The sequence below is a fragment of the Eptesicus fuscus genome, chromosome 17 (genome assembly GCF_027574615.1).
Source record: "Eptesicus fuscus isolate TK198812 chromosome 17, DD_ASM_mEF_20220401, whole genome shotgun sequence".
NCBI classification, from domain to species: Eukaryota; Metazoa; Chordata; class Mammalia; order Chiroptera; family Vespertilionidae; genus Eptesicus; species Eptesicus fuscus.
This window is the reverse complement of record NC_072489.1, coordinates 5,927,217-5,953,815: the sequence shown is the minus strand read 5'-3', so window position 1 is coordinate 5,953,815 and position 26,599 is coordinate 5,927,217. Positions and strand designations below refer to the sequence as shown.

Sequence of the window (26,599 nt, the reverse complement as noted above, 5' to 3'; positions counted from 1 at the left end):
CCTGAGCCTGAGCCTGAGCGCTTACTGCTCCCCAGGCCAGGTCCACACACTGTGTATATACTAAATCAACCCTCGTAATCCATGAGGCAGATCCTGCTGTCATGTCCATTTCACCCCAGAAAGAAACTGAGATCCAGGGAAGTGGACTGGCGTGCTCAGGATTCCTCGCTGGTGAGGGCTAGCCCAGAAGGCAGCAAGCAGCAAGCCTAGCCACAGACTCTGCTCCGAATCATCAAGCTCTGAAGACCAGGCCTTCCTTACTTTCCTCATTAGCAGGGCTTCTTGTGTCCCTTTGCCTTTATGTTTTTAACTTTAGGGCTCTTATAAAGAACTAGAGGCCCGGTGCACCCTCTCACAATCCGGGACCCCTTGGGGGATGTCCAACTGCCAGTTTAGGCCCGATCCCTCTGGGATCCCTGCGGGATTGGGCCTAAACTGGCAGACATCCATCTCGCAATCCAGGACCACTGGCTCCTAACCACTCACTTGCCTGATCACCCCTAACCACTCTGCCTGCCTGCCTGATTGCCCCTAACTGCCCGACTGCCTGCCTGATCACCCCTAACCGCTTCTGCCTGCCTGCCTGATCGCCCCTAATCACCTCTGCCTGCCTGCCTGATTGCCCCTAACTGCTCACCTGCCTGCCTGATCACCCCTAACCGCCTCTACCTAGGCCCCACACCCAGGACCCAGGCTTCCCTCCTCCAGCCGGCCGCAGGCACCCGGGATCCGGGCTTCCCTCCCTCTGGCCGGCCGCAGGCACCTGGGACCCCAGGCGGCTTCGCCCAGGCCCTGGCTTTGTCAGGAAGGACGTCCGGAATGATGTCCAGAAGATGTCCAGTCTATCCGGTCTAATTAGTATATTACCCTTTTATTAGTATAGATGATATAACAAATGTGGAAAGTGTTTTGCAAACTGTACAGTGGTATACAGATGACAGTTAAATGTTTACCATCCAAAAACATACTATGATTTTTCATTTGACTTTGTAGTCTAGAACACAGTATTACTGATTCATACAAAAATTGTTTTCAATGGACACAGACACCAGGGGGGTGAGGGCATGAGTGGGGGTGAGGTGTTAGGGGGACAATGGGGGGATAAGGACACATATATAATACCTTAATCAATAAAGAAAAAAATGGAGAAAGAAAAATAATTGTTTTCAGTTCATTGGAAATGCTCTTACATTTCGGTAAACATGAACATCATATCTGAGATAAAAACCTCCATTAATATGACTAGAAATCTACATTTCTTTCTTGGCTAGACTCCCAGAAACAAAACAAAAAATTCCAAATGTGCATTACATTTATCACAGTTTTCACACAAGAATAAGCAGGATTGGCATTTTTAATTTCCCAAACTTGCTTTCTAGAGTAGGGAGCCTTTATTTTTATATTGTTCCTGGTTCAAAAAAGAATACTAAACAGCTTAGAAGGATATAGGCTACATATGGTACCATGGCACCCAGCTGAGGGAGGGGCTATGGTCAGTCATGTCTTGTTTGCATGAGCCTTCCTTGACCCAAAGGAAGGAGAGAGCCCTCAGACCCACGGGTAACCAATCCTCTGGCTGGGGAGAGACTAGTTAGGTGAGCTGGCAAGTGAAATCTGAACACACAGGGCCAGAATCCATACTGGGAATTGGGAGTTGAAGTTGAAAGAATACATGGAGTGAAGGAAGATCCTCAAAGATTCATAAGCAAGGCCAAGGTCAGAGGAGTTGAGAACCATGAACAGAAGACATGAAATCGTAAAAAGATACCACAGAGGATGAAGAAGGCTTCTGGCTCAAGGGAAACAGGAAGCAGACTGGAAGAGAAGAGCAGAGATGCAACGAGCATAAGTGTATCTGGTCCCTAGACTTGTGTCAGATCCTCATGGCTTTGCAGCTCCAGTTCCTTGTGAACATACAATCAGATAAAGACAGTCTCTTCAATCAATGGTGCTGGGGAAATTGGACAAATACATGCAAAAAAAGAAATTAGACCATCTTCTTACACCATATGCAAGAATAAACGCAAAATGGATTAAAAACTAAATGTAAGACTCGAAAGCATAAAACCCCTAGAAGAAAACATAGGCAGAAAAATATCTGACATTTCTCGTAGCAATATTTGTTCTGCTATATCTCTTCAGGCAAGGGAACAACAACCACAAAAAAATGGGACTACATCAAACTAAAATGTTTTTGCACAGCAAAGGGGTTTTTGAAAAGACAATCTATTGAATGGGAGAAGATATTCGCAAATAATACATCAGATAAGGAGTTAATATCCAAAATTTATAAAGAATTCATACAACTCAACACCAAAAAACAATTCAATTAAAAGGCGATCAGAGGACCTGAATAGGCATTTCTCTAAAGCAGACTAACAGATGGCCAGTAAACATCTGAAAACACCAATAATAGAGAAATGCATATTAAAACCACAGTGAGATATCACCTCACACCTGTCAGAATGGCTATCATCAATATATCGACAAACATCAAGGGTTGACAAGGTTATGGGGAAAAGGGAACCCTGGTGAACTATTGCTAGAAATGCAGATTGGTGCAGCCACTGTGGAAGAGAGTATGGAGTTTCCACAAAAAATTAAAAATGGAACTGCCTTTTGACCCAGCGATTCCACTTCTGGGTATATATCCAAACAAACCTGAAACGTTAATTCAAAAAAATATATGTTCCCTATGGTCGTTGAGGCATTATTTACAACTAGAGGCCTGGTGCACGAATTTGTGCATGGGTGGGGTCCGGCCAGCCCGCCCCAATCAGGGCAATTGGGCTGGGCTGTCCAGGGGGAGGGGCCGCGGGCGGCTGGCTGGCCGGCCCTGCCCCCTGGTTGAACTCCTGGTTGAACTCCCAGTCCAACTCCTGAACAATTTGCATATTAGCTTTTTATTATATAGGACTAGATATTTGTGCCCAGGTGGGGTCCAGCCGGCCCAACCCGATGGGGGCCCATCGAGGCCGGGCTGGCCAGAGGGGTGCCGCGGGAGGTCGGCCAACCCCGCCCCCAATGTGGGGGGGCGATCAGGGGCAGGGCCGGCTGGGGGGGGCCACAGGAGGTTGGCCAGCCAGCCCTGTCCCTGATCGGAGTGAGGGAGTCGATGAGGGGTGGGGCCGGCCTGGGGAAGGGGCCATGGCCAGTGGGAGGGGCTATGGGCGGTTGGCCAGCTGACCCTGCCCCAATAGAGTGGGGGGGCCAATCGAGGGTGGGGCCAGCCAGGGAGAGGGGCCGCAGGTGGTTGGCTGGCTGGCCCTGCCCCCGATCAGGGTGAAGGGGGGCGATCAGGGGCTGGGCCAGCCGGGGGAGGAGGGGCTGCCTCCCCATCGGGCTGGTGGCCGGCTGAAGTGCGCATTATACCAACTGGTTGTTCCGGTCGTTCCGGTTGTTCCGGCAGTTCCGGTTGTTCCAGCGTTCTAGTTGCTTGGCTTTTATATATATAGATAGCTAAGATATGGAAGCAGCTCAAGTGCCCATTAATAGATTAGTGGATAAAAATATAGTACATATATACAACAGAATATTACTTGGCCATAAAAAAGAATTAAATCTTACCATTTGCAACAATGTGACTGGACCTAAAGGCTATTATGCTAAGTGAAATAAGCCAGATAGATAAAGACAAATACCATACGATGTTTTATATGTGAAATCTAAAGAAAAAATAAACACACAAAATTGAAAGCGATCCATAAATCAGAGAATAGACTGACAGTTGCCAGAGGGGCAGGGGGGTTTGGCAAAAAGATGAATGGATTAAGAAGTACAAATTGGAAGTTACAAAACAGTCATGAGGATATAAAGTATAAAGTAAAGCATAGGGAATATAGTCAATAATACAGTAATAAGTATGAATAGTGCCAGGTGGGAACTAGAAATATTAGGGGGAACACTTTGTAAAATACATGACTGTCTAACCACTCTGCTGTATACCTGAACTAATATATAATAATACTAAATGTAAGCTGTAATTAAAAAATAAATAATAAACTGAACATAAAAACAAAATATGTATATATAAACTGTACAAAAGAATCAGAAAAAAGCAACAAAACAGTAAAACCCCAAAAAATTAAGCAGAAAAAGACATGCAGAGCCAATTTACAAAATAAACTAATGAAGTTTTAAAGGAAAACAACAAAAAATCAACTTCACCAATAATTTAAACAGGCAAAGAAAGACAAAAATGAGATGTTTTACCCCTGTTAAATCCGTTCTTTCTTTTTTTGTTTAATAGCACCCAACTTTGGCAAGAATGTCCTAAAAGGGTCACTAAACACTCTGCTAATGAAAGTGTTAGCTAGAACCTTTCAGTAGAGCAGTTTAGTAACAGGAATCAAGAGCCTTCAAAATAAAGGGTAAAGGCGGCAGCTTTCCTAGTTTTGACTCTGGGTGGTAAACACACAATGCAAAAACTGATCATGTATTATAAAATTGCACACTTGAAACCTATATAATTTTATTAACCAATGTCAGCCGAATAAATTTAATTTAAAAAAATATCCACCATCTCACCCAGTGACTCTAGTTCATGACACTATCCAAAAGAAATTGTCTGAACTACGGATTAAAATGTATGCCCAAATATATCCATCAAAGGATACTTACAGTAGCAAAACTCTTTAAAATAAGTTCTACATTAAGCAACAGAAAAAGTGTTAAGTAAATTAGAAGATAACATAAAATGCAGTATGCAGTCACTCAGTTATTGAAGTGGGCAGTGTTATGCAATAAATGTTAAAAGAGTCAGGTTTATAAAATAAACAGCATTCAGGATGACTGTGATTAGGTTAAAAAATGTATAAATCCCAGAATAAAAGCACTAATGACAAACATTGATTGTTTGAAGATGAATATTAACAAGGCCTGTGAACACCTGTTCCAAGTCTTGAGTTTACCTATGAGATCCCCATGCCCATCCCTCACCCCCAGCCCCCACCCTTCCTGACATGGCGGACCAAGCCCAGTTACCTGCCTCACTCCCTGAGCACTCTGAGCGTTTCTTAGGTTATGGCGTCATCCCCAGTTGCACTATTTAAATATTTGCCACTTTATATTTACAAATTCTCCCATGTCATTTCACTCATGTAAAAAAAATATTGACTCTAACTACTAAAGTCACCTCAAAAATGAAATCTAAATTGAACATGGAATTAAGAAGCAGTTTCTGTTTTCCTTACCCTTTCAAATAAAAAATATTAAGGAGAAAACACCCCTGGAGCTTTCTTTCAAAACCCCAGACTCCCAGCAGGCTCAGACAACATGCAGATGCCACATACCTGTTCTGTGTGCTAGGAGCACCAGTGTCACTCTGTCAGCTCACTTTCATGTCAAAGAACATTTAAGTCTAATCATTAGCTGCCACCAAAAACACACCCATCCGTGTGTTGCTGTGCTCAGCCACTACCCAAGGTCACACCTGACTCCTGCTCTGCCCTATTCCCCACTGATTCCACCTTCCTTTTGGCAACGCTCCACCTCATTAGCTGAGCAGAGCACCATCAGGGGGAGGAGGCTGTGAGCTGGGCTGGCAACGTGGAGAAACCAGAGAGGAGGATGACCACAACCGGGGCAGAGGGCTGGCGGAGAGGCATCCACAAGTCAGTGGTTCTCAAGTTGGGTGATTCTGGTGCCCAGGGGACTTCGGGCAGTGTCTTGGGGCTATCTCTGGTTGGCATAACTGGGGTAGGGGGGGAGGTGCTACTGGCACTAGTAGGAAGAGACCAGGGATGCTACTACACATACTACAATGCACAGGACAGCCCCACAGCAAACAACTATCCGTTACCAAATGTCAGTAGTGCTAAGGGTGAGAAGCCGCCATAAACTGATTTATCCACCAGTTCACTAGAGTCTAATCCCAACTCATCAGGAACAGGGCACCCGGTGGGTAAAGGAGGCCTGGGGTCGTTTCGGAAACACACACACACACACACACACGAAATGGGGGGGCGGGGAAGAGCATTATAATTTAATAAAAGTAATAAGAATACCTTTTCCCCCAAGGCTTTGCTCCCCCACATATCATATATTTCTTCAAAGACTGCTTCCCAGCAGACACTATAAGAAGATAATATTATCAAAACTGCCCAGGCTGGTAAACACCTCCAGAGAAGTTGGCAATGCGCCCACACAGTCAGTGACACATTTAGCTGCACATCCCTACAGGCCGAAGAACCCAAACTCAGTTCCCAGCTCTGCTTAAAAGGAAAGTGGCAAGCATTGAAAGATCACTCAAAACAAAGAAAATAATAGTGCTGCTTTTCCCAAATAAATCATCAAAAACTAAATAAGACTTAAGAAGAGCAACATTTTCAAAACTGGGAACAGAGTATTTAGTCTGCACTTCAACCAAAAAAATTACAGATAAAAAATAATTTAATACATGAATTATCATTATTATGATTCATTTAAAGTTAGTGACCACAATGCAATATGGTTTTTTCCTTGATCACTTTAATAACTTTATCATGCCATGATTTCCACCCACGAGAGGCCAGAAGGTTAGAGAAGTTATCCAGCACCATGCCTAGCTAAGGCTTAAATAACTTGGACCTGACTCTGAAGCATCATTTGCCAGTATGACCTTGACCTTTGTCCTTTCAGTGTTAGGAAGCATGCAGCACTTAAGGTGGCCCATTTCAGTGTTGGACAGTAGTAAGTATTAGAAATGTGTCCATTATGCTGAGTCAATCTATTATTGTTTATTTCACCATATATTAGAAGCAAGACAAATCTAATTATTCTCAATTTTACCCTCCACACACCAAGCCTTTTTCTTCCCTGGGTTGTAAAATATGCTCTCCTCATGAACTGTGTCTTAGCTCAATATGATTCATGGAAGAACTAAAAGGAATCTTAGAGACGAACCACTTCAAACCCAACCTCAGTTTTACAAATGAGCAAAGTCAGGCAGAGAAAGATGGAGCAAGGCTGCTTGTTAGAGGTCAAGCAGTTCCTCATAAAGAAAGTAGGGAGGGAACTCAGGTTTCCTAACTCTTAAGTCTAATACCCTCAGAACGATACCAAGTTGTAGAAGATGCTGCATTAGTAACAGAATTGACATAATTTTTTAAGTTTTATGATAAGACAGACAAATATTCTCAGTTTAACATGTTAAAAACAAAACTCCCATGCTCACAACCACTCTATGAAACAGTAATTGTTACCATCCCCACTATACGGATGAGAAACCCAGGCCTGAGGTCACACAGTAAGTGCTGAAGCTGACTCCAAAGCCTATATCCTTAATCACTCTGCCACCTGGGTAAGTACTAGAACATTCCTAACATTATCACAACCAAATTAACAAACTTAAGACTTCCAGTGATTCCTCAAAATTTTGGTGCTTTGATAGCCTTTCTGCAAAAAAAAAAAAAAAAAAGTAAAGTTTTTAAGAAATCAAGAGAAATGTAAAGGTTTACAGTATGTGCCCTCCTAGCATAAAATAAAGTCATTTTAACTTAAAAATCAAGCTATAGTATTAAAGTATCACCTTCCACATCAACTACCCTGAATTCAATCTAATCCTTCTGGGAGTAGCAGTGAAGGAACTCATTTATGGCATGGAGCTTCCTGAGAAACATCAGCCAAGCAGTTTTGTGGTGTCAATCACTTCCCAAAGGCTCTTCCCACATAAGATTGTGTGCCATGAACAAATGCACACCAAGCAATAATACACACCTTCAGAATAATAAAGCAGGGATTCCAAGATGGCTGCAGAATATGTGGAAGCTACACTCACCTGCTCCCAGCACCAAATCAGATTTACAGCTAAATTATAGAGCAATCAACCTGAATAACTAACAGAAGGCTAGCTGAACTGAAATATTATAACCAAGGATTTACAGAAGAAGCCACAAGAGAGATGGTAAGAAGGGTGAAGATGCAGGAAGGGCTAGACATAACACCCACATACAGAGGCTGAGAGAAGCCAAAGGGTTATCTGGGCTACAAAACTCCCTCCCCCAGGAGCATGAGGTCTCAGCCCCACACAGGGATTCCCAACCAGAGCAACAGAGACGGGAAGAGCAGCCACAGCGCATCTGGTGTTGAAAGTCAGTGGGGTTCAGTCTGCGTGGGAGAAAAGGGAGTATGTCAGAGACCCAGAGGCCACCTTCCCAGGGTCAAGCTCTCCTATTGTTACAGCACCAGTCTGGGAGGGTACTGCCAGGTCCTCCAACTACTGGGGACACCACTCTGCCTGCTCAGGTCCTGCAGAGGGGGCTTTGCTGGCTGCACCCAGGAGGGACCTTTGGGGAGCTCTTTTTCTGAAGCTCTTGGCCAATACTACAGTGACTGAACTGTGTAGCTTTAGAAAGGGGCCCATTCTTCCCCACCTCCCGTGCAGAACCTGCGCCCCCACCAACTGTTGAATCACTTGGCCTGTCCTCCCACTAGCTGTGGGCCTGCCCTGCTGAGTTCAGTCCCATGGGGGGATAAGGGTGCCACACGGAGCTGGGACTTTCTGAGCACGTCCACTGGGAATCAGACAGGTGGGTGCTGGGTTGTGTGGATACATCATGTGTGGTGGGGGTCACTCCAATCTCCTCCGGGAGCTCAACCCACACTACTCCTCAACGGATTAATGGGACCTGCCTTTTGGCTGCCAGGGACCCCGCCCTGCTAAGCTCATTCCCGCAGGGGAATCTGGGAGCTTTTTGGAGCTGGGACATTCAGTGAACGCCTCCCTTGGAGGCTTTTGCCCCGGGAAGGGGAAGAGGTGCCCACCCCTTCCTACAGGCTTACCTCTAATGGGAGATGGTTCAGGTCTGCCCTCCAAAGTCCCCGTGTCCACACCCTGCTGAGATGAGCTCCACAAAGGAAAGGGAGTGCTACTTGGAGCTGGGACAATGGCCCAGGATTGGATGAAGTGCTGCGTCCCCTCCTGCAAAACTGGCAAGCATCACCCTCAATGGGAGACTCTTTGGATCTGCCCGCCTGAGCCCCAGTGGCCTCCTCCTGTTGTGTTGGCTGCAGAGGGGACAGCTGGCAGCACCCAACCTGAACCTGCAGTGCACTCCTCCTGGAGAAGCTAGAGCCAAGAAGTATGGCCTTAGAGTATGAGCCACTTTCCCCTTATGGAGAGCCTGACAAAGACAACCAAGTAGGGGACTTACTGATCCTGTCATCCCAACCCCAGTCACCCCACCCTACCAAGCTAGTGAACTGTGGAAGGGTTTGTGGGTCATGGCTAGGCTGGGCCCACTCTACAGTCTTTCTACAGATGGCTCTGGAAAAAGACTAGGCAACCTCAGGGGGAGGAGAGTCACGAACATGTGGCGGCAGACCTCAGGAAACCTCAGACCTTTCACAGATCTGCCCCCAGCTCTAAGAGGAGGAAGCTGATCCTCTGCTTGGACCCTCCCACGCACTCCCACCCACTCCCAAGCCAAGTAGACACAGCCACAAACAGTGAATAGTATAGTATCTCCAGACAGGTAGGGTAAGGCTGGTTACACACATCTGACATTGACCTGTACCTGAACCCTGCCCAAGTGAAACCAAAACCAACACAACCAATGGGCTTCAGACCACACCAGAGCACAACCGGACTAGCAACACAAGTGCATGTGCAACGGGGGATTCCGAAAGGCACCAGACCCTCCTGGGAACAACTTCACCTCTGGGGACAGCCCTTCCACAACAACTCAAACACAGGGATCAAGGTTTATGCTTATAGTCATCCAGCCTGAAGAGTTAACACCAGCCAAGAAAGGATCAAAACAATGCAAGACTCAACTACAATAAGAGGCTGCACATAGCCCACAAGAAACTTTCCTGGAGCACTGAGCTCAGGTGATCTGGAAAACTGTACCACTGAGTCCAACAAGACATCTACATCAAAAAGCCGTAACAAGATTGGGAGCTGTAGCAGATCTACCGAATACACAGGGACACGATGAGGAGACAAAGAAATATGCCCCAAATCAAAAAACAAGAGAAATTCCCATAAAAACTATTAAATTAAATGGAAGCAACCAATATAATCAGATGCAGACTTTAAAAGAATGGTTATAAGGATGCTCAAGGACCTTCAGGGAGAAACGGATGATCTCAGTGAGAACTTAAAGAGATGGTAAGCATTAAAAAGGGCATAAAAACCATAAAAAAGAATCAGTCCGAAATGAGAATACAATATCTGAAATGAAGAACACGCTAGATGGAATCAGTAGCACTTTGGTGAAGCAGAGGATTGAATCAGTGATTTAGAGAACAAGGTAACAGTAAGCACCCACGCAGAGCATCAAAAAGAAAGGAGAATTACCCCCCCCCCAAAAAAAAAAGAGGAAAGTCTAAGGGACCTCCAGGACAACATCAAGCATAAAAATATCTACATCATAGGGGTATCAGAAGGAGAAGAGAGTGAGCAAGAGATCAATAACCAGTGTGAAGAAATTATGTCTGAAAATTACCCTAACATAGTGAGGAAAAAGTCACACAAGTTCAGGAAACACAGGGAGTCCCAATCAAGATAAACACAGAGGCCCACAGACACATCGTAATTAAAACGGCAAAGGTTAAAGATGAAGAGAGAATCTTAAAAGCAGCAAGGGAGAAAGAGCTACTTACTTACAAGAGAGCACCCATAAGGCTGTCAGCTGATTTCTCAACAGAAGCACTTCAGGCCAGACGAGATTGGCATGAAATATTCAAAGTGATGAAAAGCAAGGAACTATAACCAAGACTACTTTCTCCAGCAAGGCTATCATTTAAAACTTGAAGGACAAATAAAGAGTTTCCCATACAAGAAAAAAAGTTAAATGAGTTCATTACCACCAAACCAGTATGGCAAGAAATGTTAAAGGGCCAGCTTCAAGAAGAAGATATAGAGAGAAAGAGAAACATAAGTATAAAGGATAAAATGGCAATAAGTACCTATCCAATGAAAGGGTAATATACAAATTAACCAGCCACAAGATGGCAGTGCCCAGTCCTCTCAGCCCCGCCGGAGTCCCCCCAGTCCTGGGGGCGGCGGGCCGCTGAAAGCAGGCAGTGTGAGTGGCCTGGCGGAATGCTTGCTTCCTCACCACGGCGACAAGGCAAGTGTTCCGCGCCCATTCGCAGATGGGCCTCTGGCCAGGCAGGGGCACGGAACACTTGCATTGTCGCCCCTGGCGACGAGGCAAGCGTTCCGCGCCCGGCCGTGGATGGGCCTCTGGGCCACGGAGAGCCTCTGGGCAGCAGGCACAGAGTGGCCAGGCCCCGCAGAGAGATACTGGCACACGGATTCGTGTGCAGGGCTACTAGTCTATATATATAAAAGGCTACGTGTCCATCCGTCCAACCGGTAGCTATGATGCACACTGACCACCAGGGGGCTGGTGCTCAACGCAGGAGCTGCCATGACATGCACTGGCCATTTAAAAATAAACGGCACCATGGACCTGGAGCCGACAAACCAACACTCGGCTTCGCCCAAGTGGGACACAGACCCTGCCACCACCCTGGAGCGACACCCCACCAAATCACAGCCAATACTGCCAAGACCCCATGGCGCAAAATGTGACCCACAGCTCAGCCCAGCCCAGAAACAGTCGCTGTGGGCGCTGGATAATGACGTCAAGTAGCAATGCCCAGCTTCCTCTCCCTAGCGACTAGCCTCCTTGGAGTTTCTTCAGCCCAGGAACCCAGCTTGCTTTATAGCCAGATGCAAACATTTTACAGTTTAACCAAATGTTTGTGAGTATTTTCCCGTGCTTTATCTCATTTGATCCTCACAGAAGTCCTGGAGTAGATAGATAGGAGACTTGGTAGAATCCTATTTTCTTTTCATTAGCAAGACGCAAAAAGCGATATTAAAATATTTCTTCTAATTAATTTCCTTTCGATGTGCAAGAATCCGTGCACTGGGACACTAGTTAATCTTTTGCACTCGGATGTCGAGTGTGACTCGACATGGTTAGCATTAGAATAAAGGAATTGAGAAAAAAGCAAGCAAGTGCAAAGGGTTAATAATAACCTTAACTGTAAACAAATTAAATGCTCCAATCAAAAGACAAAGAGTAGCTGAGTGGACAAAAAAAACTGTAACCCATATATATATTCTCTACAAGAGACCCACCTCAGAACAAAGGATATACAAAAAGACCAAAAAAAAAATTAAGGGATGAAAAAAAATTCCATGCAAATGGAAACAAAAAACAAAATTGGGCCCTAGCCAGTTTGGCTCAGTGGATAGAGCATCAGCCTGCGGACTAAAAGATCCCAGATACGACTCTGGTCATGGGCACATGCCCAGGTTGTGGGCTCAATCCCCAGTACAGGGCGTGCAGGAGGCAGCCGATCAATGGTTCTCTCCCATCACTGATGTTCCTATCACTCTCTCCTTCTCCTTTCCTCTCTGAAATCAATAAAAATATATATGTATATTTTTAAAAACACAAAGTTGGGGTAGCTATACTTATATCAGACAAAACACACTTCAAAACAAACGCCATAAAAGAGACAAATAAGTTCACTGCATGATACTAAAGGGATCATTCCAACAAGAGGAAATAAACATATATGCACCCAACATAGGAGAACCTAAGTATATTTTTAAAATCTAGAAGGAAATTAAAGGAGAGCTCAACAGCAATACAGGCATAGTGGGGAATTTTAATATCCCACTGACATCAATGGATAGATCTTCCAGACAATAAATCAACAAGGCAACAATGACCTTAAGTGACACACTGAATGGGATGGATGTAATTGATATTTACAGAACACTTCATCCCAAAGCAGAAAACTACATTCTTCTCAAGTGCATATAGAACATTCTCAAAGATAGACCACATGTTAGGACACAAACTAAGTCTTAATACATTCAAGAAGATTGTAATCATATCAAGATTCTTCTCTGACCACAACTATATGAAACTAGAAATCAATTACAATTAAAAATAATAATAAAATTATTCAAACATGTGGAGGCTCAAAAACATGCTATTAAACAATGAATAGGGGTTAATAATGAGAAAAAAAAAGTAGAAATCAAATTACCTGGACACAAATGAAAATGAACACACAGTGACCCAAAATATATAGGACACAGCTAAAGCAGTCCTGATAGGGAAGTTCATAGCATTACAGCCCTATTTCAAGAAGCAAAAAAAATTTTCTAGTATAAAATCTAACCCTATAGCTAAAAGAATTAGAAAAAGAAAAACAAAGCCCAGAATAAGTAGAAGGAAAGAAATAATATGAGAGAGAAAATGACAGAGACAAAAAAACCCCCACACAATATGAAAGATCAATGACACGTTCTTTAAAAAGACAAACGAGATTGACAAACCTTTAACCAGATTCATCAAGAAAAAAAGAGAGCAGCTGTGCATCACTGCAGGTTGCCCAGGACCAAACCAGAGAGAGTCGTACCTGCATTACCACCATTTGTCCTCCATCCAGAACTGAAATATCAGTGCTGACATGTGCACATAAGGAACTGTTTGACATTGAAATTGAGTCGCAAAAGAACTGTTGGCCCAGAAAGAAACTCACTACAGACTGATTCATTTGCCTTTCAGCATAACCATTATTGCTTGTCTCATTTTTGGTTCTTATAAATGTATTTCTAGTAGCACATGATCTCACTCATCTAGGGGAAATTATGAACAACATAGACTGATGAACAAGAACAGACCCAGAGACAAGGAGGAATGGATCAGACTGTCGGGCCTCAGAGGGAGGGGAGGGTGGGGATATAGGGGAGAGATCAACCAAAGGACTTGTGTGCATGCATATGAGCCTAACCAGTGGTTAAGGACAACAGGGGGGTGGGGGCATGCGTGGAGAGGGGTGTGGGATGGGAATGGGGGGATGAGGACAAATATGTGATACCTTAATCAATAAAGAAATTTAAAAAAAAAAGAGAGAGAGAATCCAATTAAATAAAAGCAGAAATTAAAGAGGAGGAATAACAACTGATAACACAGAAATACAAAAGATTGTAAGAAAATACTATGAACAACTATATGTCAATAAATTGGAAAATGTGGGTGAAATGGATAAATTCATAGAAACATACAACCTTCCAAAACAGAAACAGGAAGAATTAGAAAATCTAAATAGAGTAATCACAACTAATGAAATAGAAGCAGTAATAAAAATAAATAAAAAAATAAAAAATAAAATAACTCCCAATAAACAAAAGTCCTGAACTGGATAGCTTCACACTGTGAACTTTATCAATCATTCAAAAAAAGAACTAACACCTATCCTTCTGAAACTAAATTTCAAGAGAAAGGAAGACTTCAAAACTCTTTTCACAAGGCCAGCATTATCCTAATTCTAAAACCAGATAAAGACACTACAAAGAAAAAAAATTATAGGCCAATCCTAAAATCCTCATCAAAATATTAGCAAACTAGATGCAGCAATACATTAAAAAGATCATACACCATAATCAGGTGGGATTTATTCCAGGGATACAAGGTTGGTACAATATTTACAAATCAATAAATGTGATACATCATATAAACAAAATGAAGGATAAAAAAATCACATGATCCTATCAATAAATGCAGAAAAAGCATTTGACAAAATCCAGAACCTATTCTATATATATAAAAGCCTAAGCGACCAGCCAACTGGCTGGTAGCTATGATGCGCACTGACCACCAGGGGACAGACACTCAACACAGAAGCAGAAACCATGGAACAGATTGATGAATCTCAGAGGGAAGGGGGGAAGGAGGAAGGCAGGAAGAGATTAACCAGTGGGGCCCCTCGGCCAGGCCTGTGCCCTCTCGCAAACGCTGCTGAGTGACAGCAACTTTGCAGAGTGCCCTCTCGTATTCCAGGACTCCTCTGATCCCCCACAAGCCAGGCTAGAGGGACCCCACTCACTCCGCAGATGGCCTTTGAGTCCCGGCACTGCCCCAGGTACAGCCGGCCGGGGAGGGACCATGGGAGGTTGGCTCCAGGGCGTGTCTGGCCTGTCTCGCCCAGTCCCGCCCCGCTGGCCACCTTCTAATTAATTTCCTTTCAATGTGCATGAATCTGTGTACCAGGCCTCTAGTTTACGATAAAAACTCTCTGTAAACTGGGAACAGAGGGATCATACCTGAACATAATAAAGATAATTTATGACAAACTCACAGCCCTATGACCCAGCAATTCCACTTCTGGGTATATATCTGAAGAAACCTGAAACACTAATTTGAAAGCACATATGCACCACTTTGTTCATTGCAGTGTCATTTATAATAGCCAAGATTTAGAAGCAGCCCAAGTGCTCATCAGTAGATGAGAAGATATGAAAGCTCTGGTACATTTACACAATAGAATACTACTTGGCCATAAAAAAGAAAGACTTTTACAACAGCATGGATGGACATGGAGAGTAATATGGTAAGTAAAATAAGCCAGTGAGAGAATGAGAAATTCCATGATTTCACTTACATGTGGAATCTAATGAACAAAATAAACTAAACTAGAAACAGGCTCATAGATACAGAGAACAGACTGACAGCTGGTCAGAGAGCAGGGGTACTAAGGACTGGGTGAAAAAAGTGAAGTGATTAAACAAAACAACAACAAACTCACAGACACCAACAACAGTATGGTGATTACCAGATGGAAAGGGGAGGCAGAAGAGGGTAAAGGAGAAATAAAGGTGATGGATGGAGACTTCACTTTGTTTGTCGAACACACAATACAATATACAGATGATGTATTATAGAATTGGTCACTTGAAACCTATATAATTTTCTTAATCAATGTCACCCCAATAAAATCAATTTAAAAAAAATTTTAAGTTTCTCTGCAGTCAATTCCCCCCCGCCACCACCTCTGACCCCAGTCAACCACTAATCTGCTTTATTACTGACTAGAGGCCCGGTGCACGAAATTCGTGCCCTGGGGGAGGGAGGGGCGTTCCCTCAGCATGGCCTGCGCCCTCTCACAGTACAGGACACCTTGGGGGATGTCCACCTGCAGGGAGTGGGCCTAAGCCGGCAGTCAGACATCCCTCTCGCAGTCCAGGACGCCTCGCTTCTTACCACCGCCTGCTTGCTGCTCCTTGCTGCTTGGCTCGCTGCTCCTTAGCACTGCCATGGAGGCGGGAGGGGCTCCCACCCTGCCGCTGCACTCGCTAGCCATGAGCCCTGCTTCTGGCTGAGCGGCACTCCCCCTGTGGGAGTGTACTGACTACCAGGGGGCAGCTCCTGCATTCAGCGTCTGCCCCCTGGTGGTCAGTGTGCATCATAGCAATGGGTCGTTTTGGTCATTCCGCCATAACGGTCGCTTAGGCCTTTATTATATAGATTAAATGGTTTTGGGGGGTTTTGGCTCTAGCACAAATATGAATGGAATTATATAATACATATTCTTTTGTGTCTGCTTCTTTTGCTCAGTATAATGTTTGCTAATGTCATGCTGTGACATTATCAGAAGTTTCCTTTTTACTGCTTGGTAGTATTTCATTGTGTACTTATTGACAGACATTTGAGCTATTGCCATGTTTGATCTCTAATCATTGGGGCATAAATCATTTGTAATGCAAGTTTTTATTTTATAACCAGGGGTGGAATTTCTGGGCCATAGAATAAGTGTATGTTTAAGTTAATCAGAAACTGCTGAACTTTTTCCAAAGTGCCTGTATCATTATACATTCCTACTAACAATTTATGTTAAGTTCCTACTGCTCTATATCATCATCAACACTTCATATTGTCAGTCTTTTCTATTTTAACCATTCCTGTAGGCTAAATGTTGTTTATAGTTTTGATTTGATTACCCTAAATAACTAAATATGTTGAAAAATTTAAATGTGCATATTAGAAACTCAAATATCTTCTCTTGTGAAGTATCTATCCAAATCTCGTTACCAATATTGTCAACTGAATTGTCTGCTTTCTTATCAGTGGTTTATAGAGGTCCTTTATATTCACTGGATAAAAGTCCTTTGTCAGATATATGAATTGCAAGTATTTGTTCCCAATTAGTAGCATATCTTTTCTTTTTCTTAACAGTGTCTTAATTTTTAAGTTTAACATTAAAAAAAAACGTATTGTTGGGGGATGGGAGTGGCCGGGGAGAGGTCAATGGGAGAAAAAGGAGACTCATGTAATACTTTAAACAATAAAGAATTTGAATTTAAAACAAACAAACAAAAAAGTACTGTTAGTGACTTTTGTATCAGGTATAAGACTGAATACTTTCCCCTTCAGAGTGGGAACAAAATGAGAATGTATGCTTATCACTTCTATCATAATACTGAATTTGAGGCCCTAGACAGTGCAATAAGGCAAAGAAAGGAAACAAAAAAAGAGAAGAGAAAGAGGAAGGAGAGAAAAGGACGTAAGGAGGGAGGGAGAAAGAGTGGAAGAAAGAAGATAAGGAAGGTACTGTACAAGTATACTGATTGGAAAGGAAGAAGTAAAACTGTCTTTTCAATGATTGTAGGTATGAAAAACCCTAAGCAAAAGAATAAGCAGAATAATAGAATAAGTGAATTTAAAATGGCTACAAGATATAAAGATAATATACAAAATCAACTATATTTCTACATATTAGCAAGGAACAAGTGGAAAAGGATTTTTACTCCCTTTTATAATAAAATCCTACCTAATAATAGACAAATATGCAAACTGACCGTACCTTTGCTATGCCCATGATTGGCCAGGAGGCGCGGGGGGGCGGGGGCGGGACTCAGGGTGGCCGGGGTAGCTGATTGGGCCGGCGGGACACTGAGCTGCGTCGCCAGCAGCGGCACGAGCTCAGCATCTGAGCCATGGCTGTGCTGCGGCACAGAAGGGGCCTCTGGGGCAGTGAGCTGACGTCCCGCCGCACGGACCATCAAAAGCGGGGGAGCTGAGTGCTGAGCGGACAGGCACTCAGCTCCTCCGCAATCGAAAGCTAAAGTGTGGGAGCTGGGTGCCTGTCCGCTCAGGCACCAGGCCTTCCAGAAGCCTCCGGCACCTGGTGCACCAGCGGACAGGCACCCAGCTCCCCGTGATCGAAAAGGAAAACGTGTAGGGGACCCTACACGTGCATGATTCAATCATGCACTGGGCCTCAATGAAGATATAAATTTGACAAAATATGGGCATGGTGTAAATACTACAAAACTAAAAAAAAAATTGCAAGAAATTAGAGCCCTGGCTGGGTTGCTCATTGGTTAGAGCATCATCCCGTACATCAAAAAGGTTTCAGAGCACATTCCTAGGCTGTGAGATCAATCCCCAGATGGGACACATGCGGGAGGCAACCAAACTATGTTTCTTCTCCTCTCCTCTCCTCTCCTCCTCTCTCTTCCCCTCCCCTCCCCTCCCCTCTTCTCTTCTCTCTCTCTTCCTCTCTAAAAATGAATAAAGATGTCCTCAGGTAAGGGTTAAAAAAAAGAAACTGGAGAGATATACATACCTCATTCATGGATTCAAAGGTTCAATATTAAGATAGCAATTTCCCACAAACTGATCTAGTGACTCAAGGCAATCCCAATTAAAATCCCAAGAAGTTTTTGAAACTAAAAAGCTGATCTTAAAATATTTATTAAATGCACAGAACCTTTGAAAGTGAGGAACAAAGTTGGAGGATTTATACCAACCCATTTCAAACCACACATAAAGCTACAGCAAGAAAGACAGTATGCTATGACATATGGAGAGACATACAAATCTACAGGAGAGGGAGTCTAAAAACAGACCCACACAAATATCATGAGTAGATTTCCAACAAAAATACCAAGGCAATTCAATAGCCAAAGGATAAGAAATTCAAAAGGGAAAGGATAATTTTCAACAAATACCATCAAAAATATTGTGTATCCAAAAAGGAAAATAATGAACCTAGACCCATACCCCACACCACACACCCTAGCAACCCCTAAAAATCGATCACAGACCTAAATATAATAACTAAAACTATAAAACTTTTAGGAGACAATTTCTATGGTCTGATTTTTTCAAATAGTATTTCAGGTATTTTTGTATGTTAATTTTTGTAATTAATAAATATACACCTTTTGCATTTTGAAAAAGGCAAGTAAAATAAAGGACCGAGAATCCTTTCAAACTTTTAAAACATGTCTTCAAGTTTAAAATCAAATTTCACAACTCACTGTGAGTCCCTTATCCATATACCATAGTCAGACACTCTTTCTTCAATTGACATACAGAAATATTCAGAGGAAAAGAACAAAAATCTTAACTTCCAGTAAGAAGAAGTTACCTCCGCCGTGGTTGGCAAACTGCGGCTCTCAAGCCACATGCGCTCTTTGGCCCCTTGAGTGTGGCTCTTCCACAAAATACCACGGCCTGGGCGAGTCTATTTTGAAGAAGTGGCGTTAGAAGAAGTTTAAGTTTTAAAAAATTTGGCTCTCAAAAGAAATTTCAATCATTGTCCTGTTGATATTTGGCTCTGTTGACTAATGAGTTTGCCGACCACTGTAGGAACTGCAGTTTTTCCTCAATAATTATTTTTTGAGTGCCTTTGCTAAAGTCATAAATAATCAAATCTGCCTAAGATATAATACCATCTATAATTTTAAGTATAAAAAAGCTACCAGATCCACTTTAAATATAAAACAGCTACCAGATCATGACAATATGAAAAATGGTCTGTACTGCCAAATGGTGTAGAAATGGCCTGTCCTGTTTGAGATTCGTAATGCATCACACAGAGATTACAACTTTTAAAAATGAAAACAAATTTAAACTATTCTAAACATAATGCTCAGCCCAATAATTTAGAGGATACTTCCAGAAACATATTATTACCTACTAGTGATAAATTGTGTTTAACAAAATGATGGATAAGAGTCAATTATAGTTTCACACAACACCAAAATTTAAAACAATACATAGTGCATTGTTTCCGCCCATGTATTACATATTGTGCATAACAAATTACCCCAAAACTCTGGTTTAAAACAATGAACATTTATTATCTCACAGTTCCTACGATCTCAATAACTCTTGCAAAAAGTCTTCCACTTCCATTTTGTGCCTGAGCAACCAAACCAGCAATGAGGCAGGAGGTCTCCCAATTATTTCCCATGGGACTGGGGTGCAAGAAAACATGGAAAGAGAAAAATCTTCATTGGAAAATGTGGGGCCTTTTTCCGGGATATATGAGAAATACATGAACTGTCTAACTGCAGGGCCGTCTAACAAAATCAAAGGAAAAGTGAAACTGCACATAGGCCAAGGATTTAGCTTCCGAATCCCATCCAATTAGCAAAAACACAAAACATTTCCTCAACTCTAACGGCTCTTCTCAATCTGTGTTCTGAGACAGACAAAGGTTTCTTTTTATCATTTTACAAACTGGGTTTCCAAAGAAGGTTTTAAGAAAGAAAGTTCCATTACATTTTTTCCAAAAAAAAACAATAACATAAGCCATTGTGACTTTAAGTTTTCATTAAAAACTTCATCCAGGTGAACAAGAATCCAAATACTGTCGGATGAAAGATGTGAGGAGAAACAAAAGCGCAGCAATTAAAACGATCTACCTGCGCTCTCCCTCAGTGGCTCCCTGTGTACGCAGGTCTCCCGAGATCACACGTCAGCGGGGAGATCGCGGTCCGGACGCTCATTTCCCGGAGCTGGGAAACTCATCCCAGGGCTGGGCTGGCTGGTGCCAGGTCTCAGGACCTGCAGGGCTGGACCTCAACAGGGACGCCCCGCGGGCTGCCCACCAGGGCCCTGGCCCCGCGACGACCCAGCGCCCCGGCTCGGTCTGGCCCCAGGGCAGCCGGGAGCCCCGCCGGCCCGAGGGCGCAGAAGCGGAACCGCCCCCGCCGGCCCACCTGTCGCCGACCTCACGGCGGCGGCCACACCCCCGGCAGACGGCTCCCCAGCCTGGGACGCGGCAGGGACAGCAGGTGCGCGCGGCGTGGGGCCCGGCGCCGGGCGCTGCGCAGGGGCGGCCGGCACGATTACCTCGGACGGGCGCTGCGCTCGCGGCCGGGTCGCCGGGGCCGCCGGGAACGAGCGGGAGACGCAGACGCTGCAAGGCCGCGGCTCCAGCCCCTCGGGCCTATTTACTCGCCGCGGCTGGAGGACGCGGAGGCCTGTCACGTGACGCGCGCATCACGTGCTCGGCCGGTAGGGCGGAGGTGTTGCCGGGCAACGAAGGCGCGCTGGGGCAGCGGCCGAGGTGCGGGGTCCCTGCGTGCTCCCTCCTCAGAGGGGAGAACCTACCCTTCCTGTGTCGTTAGTGTTGGGGAAAAGGGGATTTGTCCCAGCAGTAGGATGTTGAACTTCGAGAAAAGAAATGGGAAACTTCCTTATCCAAAGCTAACAAATGAAGGGAGAGCACAGAAATAAGCAATAATTGTTTTGTTTGCCTTAAGTAAGGTGACCAGATTTTAACATTGGTAAAGCGGGACACCATTGAAGGGGGGGGGGGGAGGGGAGGGTGGTTTTTTTTAAAATATATTTTATTGATTTTTTACAGAGAGGAAGAGAGAGGGATAGAGAGTTAGAAACATCCATGAGAGAGAAACATCGATCAGCTGCCTCCTGCACACCCCCTACTGGGGATGTGCCCACAACCAAGGTACATGCCCTTGACCAGAATCGAACCTGGGACCCTTGAGTCCACAGGCCGATGCTCTATCCACTGAGCCAAACCGGTTTCGGGCAGGGTGGGGGGGGGCTCTTGATTTAAAATTTGGTCTATATTGTAATCACTTTTGGTTTTTTTAATAAAAGGAAATTCACTTCTTAGATCATCGTTGAATTTGCATCCTCTTTTCTTACTCATTATGTTAAAAATCTAAAAAAATAATTTAATATTATAGTATAAATTATTTTATACATATTGCTTAAAAACACAGTAAGTAGGTACATAATTACATGAACATATTTTATTGTTAGTTTATAAATTAATTTGATTGTTATAAAGTAACTATATTTTAAAAATTATTTTAATCCTATATTTCTTTCTAAATAACAACAATACTAACTTGTATTATTTTTCCTCTGAATTTGCTGTAAGTCTTGTCACTTTCAAGGCTGGCGCTAGACTTTTTGCTGCCACTATAAAATATAAATAATACGAGTACTGTCTGCTAAATTCAAGAAAATTTATGTATTTATGAAATAAATAAGTATATTACTTACCTAAATTATCTGAATAGCTGATTTGTAATGACATCACTTGTTTAACTAGCTTACTAGCACGCAGTACGATGTGTATCGTCTGAGAGACAGTTACAAAATGTTTTCGTCGTTGCCAATCCCAAAAAATGCCGTTGTTCATTAAGTCCAAACAATGGTGGTCGAATTCTAACAACTGATCCACAATGCGAACTTTGATAAGCAGTTCTCGATAATCAGTTCTCAACAATTATTTGTTATTATTAAAGTTTAACATTATAAAATTAACAAAACTAATATAAAACTCATATCCTGGCTAAATAGCCACATGGCCGCCGCAAACCGTATATTCCCTTCCCGTTCTCCCACCGTTCCCTAGCTTGTCGTGCATTCTTTCCAGAAATCGGGACTTTTTTAAAACGCCGCGGGACGCAGGACAAATTGTCAAAAATCGGGACTGTCCCGCCAAAGCAGGACATCTGGTCACCTTAGCCTTAAAGAACACTGCGTTCCCTCCCTAATCTGGGGTGAATGGCTATGCCCACAGCCTGCCTCACACCTCCATCGTGGAAAGGGAAGGCTTATGGAACTTACTTTTACTTTAAATTTAGTTTTCATGGGAATTAGTCTTTGTATGTGTAAATACAGACATACCTAAGGTAAGTATTTCTCAGCTTTCGCCCACATAAACTTAGTCACTTTGTTTTTAGTGATTATTTTTCCCAAGTCGTTTTCCCCAATCACACTTTAAAAAGTTTCAGCCACTGCCAGTTTCTTCCATAATATTCATTACAAATTGCATAAAAGACCAAAAGTTTGTATTATTTCCTAGTAAGTACTTGAGCCAATACCCTCAGTATTCCAGAATTGTTCTGTTGTCCAGGAGTGATCTATGGGAGAGTCAACCCCCCCACAATTCTGGTCAATGCATACTTAGCTGTCCAACAGCAAATTGACAGGGTCAAATCAGTGGGCTGGAAATACTCTCTAGATCAATACAACAAGTTCAAACATCCTCTGCATTTCTGTCACACACCTAGAATTCAACATTATTACAGAGTACAAAATACAGTGATGAATTTTCTCCATGCTCTTTTACTAATTTTTAAATATATTTTTATTGATTTCAGAGAGGAAGGGAGAGGGAGAGAGAGATAGAAACATCCTATATACTATATAATAAAGAGGTAATATGCAAATTGACCATCACTCAAACACACAAGATGGCCGCCCCCATGTGGACACAAGATGGCTGCCACAAGATGGCCAGCAGGGGAGGACAGTTGTGGGCAACCAGGCCAGCAGGGGAGGGCAGTTGAGAGGGACCAGGCCTGCAAGGGAGGGCAGTTGGGGGGACCAGGCCTGCAGGGGAGGGCAGTTGGGGGTGACCAGGCCTGCAGGGGAGGGCAGTTGGGGGTGACCAGGCCTGCAGAGGAGGGCAGTTGGGGGTGACCAGGCCTGCAGGGGAGGGCAGTTGGGGGGACCAGGCCTGCAGGGGAGGGCAGTTGGGGGTGACCAGGCCTGCAGGGGAGGGCAGTTAGGGGCAATCGGGCTGGCAGGGGAGCAGTTAGGCGTCAATCAGGCTGGCAAGGGAGTGGTTAGGGGGTGATTAGGCTGGCAGGCAGAAGTGGTTACGGGCAATCAGGCAGGCAGGCAGGCAGGTGAGTGGTTTGAATCCAGCAGTCCTGGATTGTGAGTGGGACATCCCTCGAGGGGTTCCAGATTGAAGAGGGTGCAGGCTGGGCTGAGGGACACACACCCCCTCCCATGCACAAATTTCGTTCACTGGGTCTCTAGTCAATGATAAGAGAAAATCATTGATTGGAGTCCTCCTGCACACCCCACACTGGAGATTGAGCCTACAACCCAGGCATGTGCCCTGACTGGGAATTGAGCCATGACCTCCTGGTTCATAGGTCAACCCTCAACCACTGAGCCATGCAACCACTGAGCCACACTGTCTGGGCTCTTCTTTTACTATTGAAAATAGGTTACAAGGCCAATTGCCACACCTGGTTGACTTTTTCCGCTGCTTTGGGCAGCAGATGTTCCATATTAGGGCATGAGCAATATCTTTCATTGGCATATCTTATGCCTAAACCATGCCTAGAAAACAAAAAAGTTGATTAGTGGGTGTGGAATCCTGCCGTCCTGTAAGCAGTGGCAGAGAACCTTCGTAAATCAGAGGAACCTGTGAGTTAGGCAGAACTCAAGGGGACAATGCTAAGGGGAGTCCTAGCTCAGGACTCGTCGGCAATTGACCCAACCTTTCTGAGCCTCTTTCTTCGTTTATCTCCTGAATAGAGTAGAATGAAGTTGAAATAATACTGGCACAACACTTTAAAGTGCCCAACACAGGAATCAATAAATGTTAAATCTATATGTGCAGCCTTTGGCAAGAGTGTAGTAATAAGGAGGTAAGAGTCCCAAGGGAAAGGGAGCTGACAACTGGAACATGTCCCGGTCTTGGGATTGGATTCTTGCCACCTGAACTGGAGTTGAGGATGGGATTACCAGCAAGGAAACCAAGTGCCACTGGGAAGTCTTTGCACTTCAAATGGAAAACTGCCACAGAGAATTGCTCTTGGTGGTGAGGTGCTCACTTGTGGCAGCAGGTAAATTTCAAATCCTGTATGTGATGATGGGGACTCCTAATATACTACCTTTCCACTGCCTCAGCCCACATAGGAAACTGCCTGCCCTCTCCTAGAGAAAGCGGTCAGGCCCAAGCCAAGTGGCCAGCGTTACCCCAAGAGCCGGTCAAACCTGACTATCCACCAAATGCTTAAACATATCTAACCCTTTCTAGTTTTTTAGTTAGGGTTTCACTGTGAACAGCAAAATGCATTGCTGAGTCTGGTAAGATACACTGCAAATGTTTATGGCTCTCTAATGGCATTTCACCTAACACAACATTCCACTAGAATGATGAATGTAAGGAGTAATGGGTGATTTGCAAACAAAGAAGTGAACAATAACCAGCTAAGGTGCTACAAAGCTGTAATATGGTAGAGCTGGTCTTGAATTTACATTTCCTGATTCCAAGTCTAAGCACCTTTTTCTTTGTATCAATAATCATAAAGATGTGGTTTCATTTTATCTATCTACTAGAGGCCCAGTGCACAAAATTCATGCACAGAGGGTCCCCTCAGCCAGCCTGCACCCTCTCCAATCCAGGACCCCTTGGGGGATGTCCGACTGCCAATTTAGGCCCAATCCCGGGGATCAGGCCTACACCAGCAGTCAGACCTCCCTCTCACAATCCTGGACCGCTGGCTCCTAATCACTCACCTGCCTGCCTACCTGGTCGCCCCTAACTACCCCCCCCTGCTGGCCTGGTCACCCCCAACTGTCCCCTCCCTGCCAGTCTGGTTGCTCCTAACTGCCCCCACACTGGCCTGGTCACCCCTCACAGACCCCCCCCCCCCGCAAGCCTGGTCACCCCACGCAGCCTGCTGTTCAGTAGTTTGGTCATCTCTCACTAACCACCCTGCTGGCCTGGTCACCCCATGCAGCCTGCTTGTTCAGTCGTTTGGTCGTCCCTCACTAACCCCCCTGCCAGCCTGGTCATAGGCAGCCAACTTGTGAGGGCGTGAGGGTTAATTTGCATATTACCTCTTTATTATATAGGATAGCTTGATTTTGGCCTTCCTATGGTGTGTTGGTTACAATTTTCCTTCACATAGTATTTGGTATATTTCAAAACTAGAGCCAGCAGCATTTGCAGATTGATTGAAGGTGGGTATGACAAAACAGAGTGAAGGATGACTGAGGTTTTTGGCTTGAACAACCAAAAGAATGGAATTGTCACTTAGATGGAGAAGGGATATCTGCACTGGGGTGGGGAGAATTGAGAATTTCATTTTGGACATGCTAAATTTTACATACCTATTAGACATCCAAATAGAGATGTACCATTAGCAACTGGATAGAAGACACTGGAATTCTGAGGAGCTATATCTATATATATAAAAGCATAATATGCAAATTGACCGGACAACAGGACAACTAGTCGCTATGACGCACAATGACCACCAGGGGCCAGATGCTCAACGCAGGAGCTGCCCCCAGCTGGCAGGCCCCGATTGCCCGATGGGGAATGGGGAACCAGGGGTGGGTGGTGGCAGACACAGGCAGCGCCAGGCCAAGGCAGGTACGAGTGAGTGGAGCCCCAATCGCCCCATTGGTCTCCCCACACACAGAGGGCAACTGGCATCAGCGGCGGGGGGCAGGGCCGGCTGCCGGCAGCTGGGGAAGATCGGCTCTGATCGCAGGCCAGGCCTAGGGACCCTACCCATGCTCGAATTTTGTGGGCCGGGCCTCTAGTAGAGATATAAATTGATTTGTTAGTGGCATTTAAAGCCACAGGATTGAATGAGTTACACAGAGGAGAAATTTTCATACCTTCTGGCCTCAACCCAGGATCGAAAATACATTTTTACATACTGACCAAATACATGTACATATCTTAAAAATTTCAAGCAAATTTAGCCCTAGCCAGTTTGGCTCAGTGGATAGAGCATCGGCCTGTGGATTTAAGGGTCTTGGGTTCAATT

At 44.3% G+C, this 26,599-nt stretch overlaps 1 protein-coding gene across 4 annotated transcripts in view; it reads right to left on the bottom strand.

Annotated features, from left to right (window-relative positions):
- Positions 1-20,969, bottom strand: part of MARCHF8 (membrane associated ring-CH-type finger 8) — a 97,217-nt gene extending 76,248 nt beyond the window's left edge. The window contains exon 1 of one of the 4 annotated variants that reach the window (XM_054728828.1): positions 20,883-20,969. The gene's annotated coding sequence lies outside the window, so the exon portion shown is untranslated. Of the gene's footprint in view, positions 1-10,890; positions 11,009-20,452 lie in introns of those variants that run through there. The other 3 variants (XM_054728826.1, XM_054728829.1, XM_054728827.1) reach the window with 3 other exon arrangements.
- Between the last annotated feature and the right edge of the window lie 5,630 nt (positions 20,970-26,599).